The sequence below is a fragment of the Opisthorchis viverrini genome (assembly GCF_000715545.1).
Source record: "Opisthorchis viverrini unplaced genomic scaffold opera_v5_438, whole genome shotgun sequence".
NCBI classification, from domain to species: Eukaryota; Metazoa; Platyhelminthes; class Trematoda; order Opisthorchiida; family Opisthorchiidae; genus Opisthorchis; species Opisthorchis viverrini.
This window is the reverse complement of record NW_008752091.1, coordinates 243,116-252,257: the sequence shown is the minus strand read 5'-3', so window position 1 is coordinate 252,257 and position 9,142 is coordinate 243,116. Positions and strand designations below refer to the sequence as shown.

Sequence of the window (9,142 nt, the reverse complement as noted above, 5' to 3'; positions counted from 1 at the left end):
CGATACTTCATATGTTCTTGGAAGGGATTATTCTCCAACTGGCCACTTCGATCACCATTAACAGCAGCAACAAACCAGACCTGGATAGATAGAGAGATAGGTAGGTAAATACAGTAGATAGATAGGCAGATGGATATATATATATATATATATATATGTATATACAGATGGGTAAATATATAAATGGATGGATAGATGGAGAGTGGTTGATAACATTATTTGGGAGGCTGTCGGGCGTAACGTTGTTTGTGCTGAAAAGGCGGAAATATTACTGAATTCCAATGTAAGAACAGTTTTAAATGCATGATACCTTTGCCATATTTCTTCTGCTTTTTTGCTTCAAACTTCAAATTTAGCCCTCCGAAGAGAATTTCCTTTGCACGGCTCTAACTGATCTTTACGAATTAAATTCGCTTCTCTCAGCAAAAAGATCCCACGTGAAGGATTCCTTTGTGAAATTCGTGAACGCCGTAATTACTCAATATTTGTCACACACAAAGTAAGCTTCGCAAAAGGATAATCTGTCGTGGAATGAAACCACTGAATTGAAATTACAGTTTCAGCCCTCTTGACTGTTATCCGTTACGTGGCCAACCAAGATGGTCAGATGACGCATTTGAATATTGTGTGAATATTGTGAATCACTCTACAAAAGCTTTTCCTGACCGCTTCAAGGTTATGCTACAGTTTTGTGCACGGATCAATTGGAACACTGAATCCGGTAGAGCGAATCAAGGTTAGAGAATAACATTTAGGCATTATGGAGTCCAGTGATTTGCATCACGTTTACTTAAGAGAAAAACGGTATTTTCACGAACAGTTTTGTTGTTACGGTTTTTTCTCGGCCTTATTGAAAAATAAATCCAAAGTCATAAAAGTTTGAATGGAACAAAACTGAGACTGTGGACAGATTAATCTTGAGTTATGGACACATTCTCGTACATTATTCACATGGGATCTTTGACGAGTACACAAAACGGACTGTTTTCCCCATTTTAAACTCGCTGGTGGTCTCTGATTCATTTTTTGAGGTTTATTTACGCAGCTGACTCTAAACTGCCTCCTGAGGAAACCCCTGAGACCTGACAGAAATTGAATCAGTGTGTTCAGTGATGATGCAAGTCTGGTTTCTCGACTGTCCCTTGAGTGTAAGAATGAAACTGGCAACTATTGTTAGGAACTGTCTGACCGCACCCTGCTGTTTACATCCATACAGCCTTGTAGTGTGCATCGTAATGACACATGTCCAAAACGTGGTCACTCAACATGATTGTTGCTGTCGGTTTGCATGAGTCATTGTCATAACCATATATACGCCCTATCCACAAACGTCAATATCCGTTCCTCGCCTCTTGTTGAAACACGCCTAGATGACAGTCATCGTATGATCGTAGAGTTAAAGAAATCGTATGCGCATTTGGTGTCTACAAGAGTTGAGGCATGCTGCCTTCTGATTGGTTCCCGTAGGTGACCAATCCACTTGGACTTTCATGCGCGCCAGAAACGAGGGCGATCGCCATTCCGAGCGCTAAAACAGGAAAACGCTGACATGTGACGCTTAAAAAGCTGGGACAGTATCTACAAATGAAGTTCTCTCAAAACCTAGATATGGATTAAATTTGTTATCTACCTTCTACAGCTATGGAGCCTACTGCTGCAATTACCAAATTTTACACGTTTTGTGGATAAAAAGCGGACGGCTTAGCTGATTTGGATATTAGAGAAAAAGTACTTCTTCTTTATAACAAAACATTGGTAAGTTTATTGATCGAAGAGTTGAAATTTTCACTATTCTCTCGCAGTTTTTGAAAGCACTAGTGAATTAAAGCAAAGCAAACTGTACCAAATGCTCATACTCTCTGGCACCTCTACTTGAAAAAATAGTGTCAGCATTAGAATGCAAAGGATTTTTTTTCCAGGAATCTTAACGATCATATGTGAGTAAAAACCAACCGTGTTTTGGTTTGCAAAACATGCGAATGATGGTCAGTCATAGGTATGGTGTAGTGCCATGCCGCATGTCTCAGTAAAGTGAACGACCATTGAAACTCATTAGGTGAGCACATAGAGATCAAATACTGGACCATTGGGTTAAATATCTCGATTTGTCTTGCGGATCGCACGATTAGTGAGTAACTCGCGTATTTCGTAAAATTCAGTCAAGAATGCACCTTAATTTTGAAATACCTCGTCACTTTTTTACGCAATCGTCAGTTGGCAACCCATCTAAAATCCGTAACTTGCGTTTCCAAACGTCCAAGTGTATGAGGTCACACATTTTTCTGTCGAGTTTCGGTATGTTTGGGATATCCATCAAAAATGCAGTAATAAGATTAGATAGCAAAACTTCAGAAAGTTGTGCAAGTTACGAAAATGTCTGCCGTTTTCAAACTTGTTACAAACTTGCAAGCAAGTTTGTATGTGGTACGCTCATTGACTAGTCACCAGTCCTGACAGGTGATCCGATTACTGGCAAGCCGTTCACTTACGTTTTACAGGGTGTATTGACAAACTGCTGGTCGTACCCGAACGAAAGCCTTTGTTTCTATCACGACTTCAGATATAATGAGCTGTTGGTAAGAAAATGCATTTCACGAAATTCCCTGCATACATTGCATCTAACTGATGAGACAGATCAATCCATAACTCAATGGGTAGATCAGGCGATTGAGAAGTGTCTGAAAAGTGGAAGTGCAAAGGTGTCGAAAATTATTGAGGCAAACTATTTGATAAAATAAACTACTCACAAGATTGCTGAATGCTCTCCGACAGCCCAAGACCGGTTTTGTTCTTCTTGTGGCTCATCAGTCAGGCGCGGTCCCCGAGTTTCTGTCAACCTTATGTTCTACTTGAACCCAAATCGGACTGATTGCGATAAATACACTCACTTGCAAATCAGTTTAGTCAATGTGTCAGGATGGAAGGATGTTTTTTATACTTGTAATTTCTTCTTTTAAAAATGACAAAAAATTTTACGTGTTCATCAAACAAAACCCCTAAAGCTTTCCCGACAATGCTCGTGAGTCGTAAGTGTGAATCCCTTGAAAATCGCACTCAGTAAGCCTTCCGACTTTTAGTCTCCACTGGATAATTCGTTCAAGTCGACGATGGAGTTAGTCAGGAAGTTGATAAATAGGAGCCCTCATTTACATCAGCTGTACTCATCTACTGCAAAACAAGTTGTTTTTGTCCCAGCTAACCTATGCTGTAATATTTTAACCCCTGTTTGAAACACTGAAGAATCAAAATCACCCCATCCAGTCTACTTGACTCTTTGTCCTTGTGAGGAGTTTTCCAAATCGTAATTTAGCAAGTTCACTGACCAGAAATAAGCCGTCTTCATTCGAACCACCAAATGTTTTCCGAAGTTTTGTGCGTGTCTGTTTGGTAATAAATGGACGATTTTCTGAGACTAACATGTGTTTTTTTCTACGTACGCGCGCTTTAACGTTTAAAGGCTGAAATGAATCAGCTGATTGTTTGGAAGGGAGCTATGTGGTCAAATAAATGATGATTTTAATTGGATGTCCATTTTTCATTAGTTTTATTCTGTTCAATCATTGAGGCATATCTAACCAATGAAGACTCACGTCCGAGCCAGTTAACTCCCGAAAAACTCAATGTTTGACCAGATTTCTATCGAAATTTGTTGCCATTGGCAACCCCAAAACCATGCATACCAAATCGAGAGATGAGGGCAGATGTAGTTCGTCCAGTTGAAATTGTCCAACTGTCAATCATTGGTGAGAAGCGTAGGTTGGATTTTGAGACAGACATCATAACCTAAGAACATTGGGGATAGACAGCAAGATAAAGCACGACGGTTTTACTTGCAAATGAAGGCAACCTCTCCCTTTCAAAATGAATCACCCTCAGATGGTCGTTTGAAATCAGATGGTTGCATTTAGCATGCCATTATCACATTTCTATCTATCAGAAAGTGGTTTTCTGTATTATCCGCGAAGCTCGTGTCAGGCCAGGATGTCCAAAAGTCCATCTCGGAGACCAACCTGGTCTCTTCATTAGAAAGTCTGGTATGAGTGGGGGGGGGGCATGAGAATAACTATGAAGTCTAGCCGTCATACGAGAATTGCACAGAATTTGCCCTTTGTGTTTATGTAGAGAAGCGGCCAAAGAACGTCAGTCAAAGCTTGTCTTGTGGTCGACATGCATTGTCTGCGAATAGTTTTTTTTTATTGGAGCAATGACTGCATTAGGTGTCGCCGAATTCTCAGCAGGAGTACTATTTTGAATGCAAAGTTTTGGACTATGGTGATATAACAAGGAACTGAGATGATTTGTGTATCCCATGCACGAAAGAATAAAATGTAGCGGTGAATTTTCAGAGATGATGATAGGTTTTAGGTGAACCCCAAAAGTGACAGTGGGCTGTTGACACTGTCGTCATTTGAGTAGTATCATATCGGAGAAAGATATCCTCAGTAACTAAGATGGCGAAACAATGAAAACATAAAAGGAACTTTGCGCAGCTCATCTGGCTGAAAATATTACAAAAAAGGAATGTTAAAAATTCTCCGTTAGGATCATCTTCAGCTGCGAATGAAGAGCTCAGTATGTGTACATAGTGACTGTATGTGTATATAATGGACAGTGATAGTTTCATCCCATTTAAATTAGTTGCATATGGCGATTTAAGCCACCATCATAGCCAGCAAACATTCTTCCTTTTGATGAAGCCTCTTGTTTGAATTGAACGTTGACCATACCGCGCATATCCTCTCAACGTTGCTCGATTCGGCAATAGTGTAGTCGATTTTGTGTAAGCACTGTCTTCAAAAAAACCGCGAATATTATAGTTGACGTTTCAGGCCAGCCAATCGTTTAGATGTTCAAACTCATTCACTTGCTGGATCACGATCAATTTGAGTTTTGGCGAACACCAATTTGGTTTTAACGGGAGACGCCAAATGAAACTCACGCCCATGGTATTTTTCAGTCAAATGTGTTGCATAGGGAAGACCTCACAACTAAGTCTTATTCCAGCACTTGAAGCAGGGTTCTTCGGTGAGTTTGCTGAACATTTCGAAAGCCCACGACGAATTTTACTTATTTTGAGACCCTACTTGAACACTAAATGTTGCGCAGCTTGCAAGATGCCCTCATCTGCAAAGGAAGTTTAAGGGAGTGTTTTCAGAATTCGTAATTCAGTTGCGTGCAGTGCGCAATGGTGGATTATTTGCAAGCATTTTCCCGGCATGTCTTGTTTCCTGAATCCAAACCACAGAATGGGGAAAAGTTACCGTGTGCTGAGCTCTAACTGGAGCGAAACTGTGGTTTGAAGTGCTCTGTGTGGAGTAGCCAAAGTAGAGCAGAATTAGGGAGCGTAGTTTATACGAGCACTACTCCAACGAGAGCGATGTAAATATGAATTCCACCTTGGAAACTTCAACGGTACAAGACGAAATTATAGCATCTTGAAATGAATATTTTTCGCAGCATATATACATCACATCTATTTCTTTGAGTAAACCGTTGAGCGTCAGCACGTGGGCGTTACACGAACCAATTTGGAAACACTTTCTGAAATGACAGAAGTCAAACAGAACAAGTTGGTCGCAACGTTTATCTAACACTTTTGGGACCATCGAGTAAAATGGTTTGAAATATTTGTGATGGGCTGAGGTCATTATGTGTCATTTTTGTACAGGAGTGTAACATAATCAGACATTTTAAAAACGACAACCAAAGTTTGTGAATCAATTCAGTGTTAAGCTGTTTCAGTTATCCTGTCACGGGGGGGGGCATGGTCGAAAGTGTGAAAAAAGCGACTTCACATGTGATCTTGATTGCAACGGAACAAAGCTATCAAAAGAATAGTGGTTGTTTTCTAATTATGCGGACTGAATAGTCCACCAAAAAAAAGTGAATTCCAAATACGATTTGTTTGGACTTTTTCTGTTAACACTATAACACCCCCAGTATATTCATGCTTCGATAGTTTGTTCGCTTGTCAGATGCTAGGACCATCCAAATAACTGGATATATCTGCTGGAAGCATAATGAAGAGTGGCGCATGGGGTGTGTACTTTTTATCAATGATGCACCATAAACGTGATTCCCTTTGCGACACACATTAGCGTCTGTCAGATTGGGCGATGATGGGGCTGTAATGTGAACGACAGAAAAAAAAGTTGGATGAGAACCGCTGATCGAATGGTGTGGGTGCTGCGCTTATCAAAATTAAGACAGCTATCACTGCGTCCTCGTGTAATTCACTGATTACATGCACCTGTGCCTCATACACGCAGATTACGTGTATAGGTGATCTAAACCGGTTCGCCACTGGCGAGCTTGTGCAGTTACCATACTCCGTCAGTTTGGCAGTGTAAAAGTGATAATGGGATTTTGTTTGCCCCCAGTAAGTTTCTATAATTTATTTACAATCTTTCCGTATAACAATCAAATGGAAAGTGACAATAACATCTAACCAAATTTATAATAGTCAATAACAACAATATTGTTGAGGGCGACCGAACGGAGGTCGACTTTAGAGACGTGCTGGGACTGTTGGTTACACTGGTAAATGTTTTTTAATCTTAGGGTGCGGAGTACTTCGGAATTTTGATAACTGCATTTCTAAGAACACACTTGATGGGGAATGAGTTTGACACAGTTTAACGTGCTTCTCTCTAAACAGGATCAAAACTGCCCACTGATTAATTTGAGAACTATTCAAAGTACCCGCCACGCAGTGGATCATCAACTGAAAACCAAAAGTCAATGCGCCATTCGTTCTGGCCCCATTTTCCGCGTGTCTTAACCAAGCCACAGAAAAATCTCACTGAATGAAGCCTTCTATTGTGTTTTCTCCTGCAGTAGAATAACCTCCTTAAGGGGACTCCATTTAGGGTTATGACTTTTAACATGCTTTCTCCTAAACCCCGGTAAACTTTCAGAGGATTTATGTGGGTTCCACTAGGATCGCTGTTGAGCTATATACGTGGAGGGATTTCAAATGAATCTAATTTCTCTTCCCAATGTATTCAATACAGTAAGCAGTCAAAACGATATCCGTTATTACAGGTTAATAGTTCCAACAGGTTCGGTTCTTTTTAAATTGTCGGAAAGTTTCAAAGGGTGTATTAATTAATTATCAGAATGTTGTTTCCTATAGAACACCTCTTTTTCATAATATCCGTTTTTGTTCCGGACCGAACAGCATCTTCGATGATTCGAATTAAAATAAAACAAGCGAGGTATGGAACCTGATGATGAGTAGTCTCACTTTAGACAAGCCCCTTTGCAAGAGTCTCGAGTCAGAACCATTATAAATAGTGAACAACCTTCATTAGAAAACGGTCCTCATGAACAGTTTGACAATATCATGCTTTTACATTAGATGACTCATTGTTGAGATTGTTATTCGGCAAAGAGCCATATTGTTTAAGTTAGTTTGCAAATGTAGTGTTTTGTGTAACAATCTGAACTTAACGACAGTTTTTTCATTAAAGCTCCTTGAGTATGGTCCACTTGATCTTAATCGGAAATTTACGTCACTCAACAAACCATCTTTCCTGTGCTATAGCGTCCTTCTCATATCTCATGAAACCACCAAGGTCGGATATCTATCGGTGAGGGGGTTTCTTCTATTTACAAATCACCAGGACTTACATGACCATCTATTTTGAAAAAAAAAACAGTTTGCTGAGAGTTCCAAGCACATGCGCAAGGTTCATCAGTTCAACACCAATTGTAGAGTGCTGATTAAAACTTGACCTAACCTGGGTGATATGAACAAGGACCAAAAGTTTGAATGTGGTTAGTTGCCTCGACTTTGTATTAAGTTACATTCGGAGAATAAACATGCAGAGAATTCGGATGAACGTTCCGGTTTCCCGCCTCACCAAGTTTGAGTGTATCATGGTGCTTCTATCTTCGGAGATTCCAGAGGAGTTTTTTGACGAGGGCTACTTCTTTCGGAAGGGCGCATACCTCCTGCATGTGGTAGACATCTTTTCAAAAGTTCAAGACAACACTTCGCCGTGGAAAACATGAAAACTTATGCAACACTCTAAATTGATTTTGCCGTATCTATCTAAGTGAGTCCCATAAATAGAATGACAATGCGTTGAAAACGAATGACACATATGAGGGTGGAATTTGTTTAATTTTGCAAACATGTGTGAGTTACATGAATAATGTCACCGGTACCAGAAGATTTTTGCGTGTACGAAATTTCGCTTTTCACTTCTAGATGACGTGTAACATTCCGTCCAAATTATCCATCTGAATCACGAGGTTTCGCAACAAATTTCTTAAGAGTAGAGTCGAATTCGTCCCTTAGATTTTAGGTGGACGTTCCAAATGTACAATCCTTTCGCAAGCCTTTGTTTCACACATTCTGGTGCAAATCGATGAATGGGTCTGTATTCGTCAACCCCAGCATTATACTCACAAAACTAGCGACTTTCTGTACTTATATAAGTGTGAAGACTTACCACTTTATAGGCATGGAAACAATTATGCTCATCAGAAACTCGAAAATTCTGGGTTACCTTACTTTGCCGTTCCATACGGCTCAGCTGAATTCTTTGCAAGTCGCACTTCATCTGTATGTTAACCCGACATCAAATTAAGCTCAGATCCTATCACATACAATTCAGCAATATGGTCAATTCATCGGTTGTGTTGATGGAATAGATTTTTATCAGTGTTAGTTGAGCACAAAACGTAATGAATCGTTTCCATTGCAACGAACCAGTAAGTTTTTCTCGCTTGGCTGTGGAAAAATTTTAGTTCGTGCCTTAACAGTCTCAAAGGATATTTCCTTTTGGACGGTTTATTCGACTAACTGGTGCACGTTTGTGGAAATACAAACGTTTAGCTAATTTTTTGATCCTCTACGACTAATCGCCATCTCCTTAATAAGCAGTTAGAGCTGGTTTCTTGTGAGTAACAGTAATGTTCATTACTGTATTCCGACACCGAGTCGATCCAGTGTCCTTCAAGGACGACCACAGCATAAATACCATTTGAGTCATCCTGTGAGTATTCTTGGTTGGTGGCAACCGGTGTGTAGCCAGGTCCTAAATCTGGCATCAGACCAAAACGTCCTTTGGAGATAGAATCAGTTTTTCTATTTACTTACGCACATTCTGTTTTAGCATACACAAAACTCTAA

General features: G+C 40.0%; 1 protein-coding gene across 1 annotated transcript in view; it reads left to right on the top strand.

The window, feature by feature from the left end:
- Positions 1 to 1,514: 1,514 nt before the first annotated feature.
- T265_10987 (hypothetical protein) overlaps positions 1,515 to 9,142 on the top strand; it is a gene marked incomplete at both ends in the record, with an annotated part of 69,003 nt that continues 61,375 nt past the window's right edge. Inside the window, one exon of the mRNA XM_009177519.1 lies at positions 1,515 to 1,755. The remainder of the gene's footprint in view (positions 1,756 to 9,142) is intronic.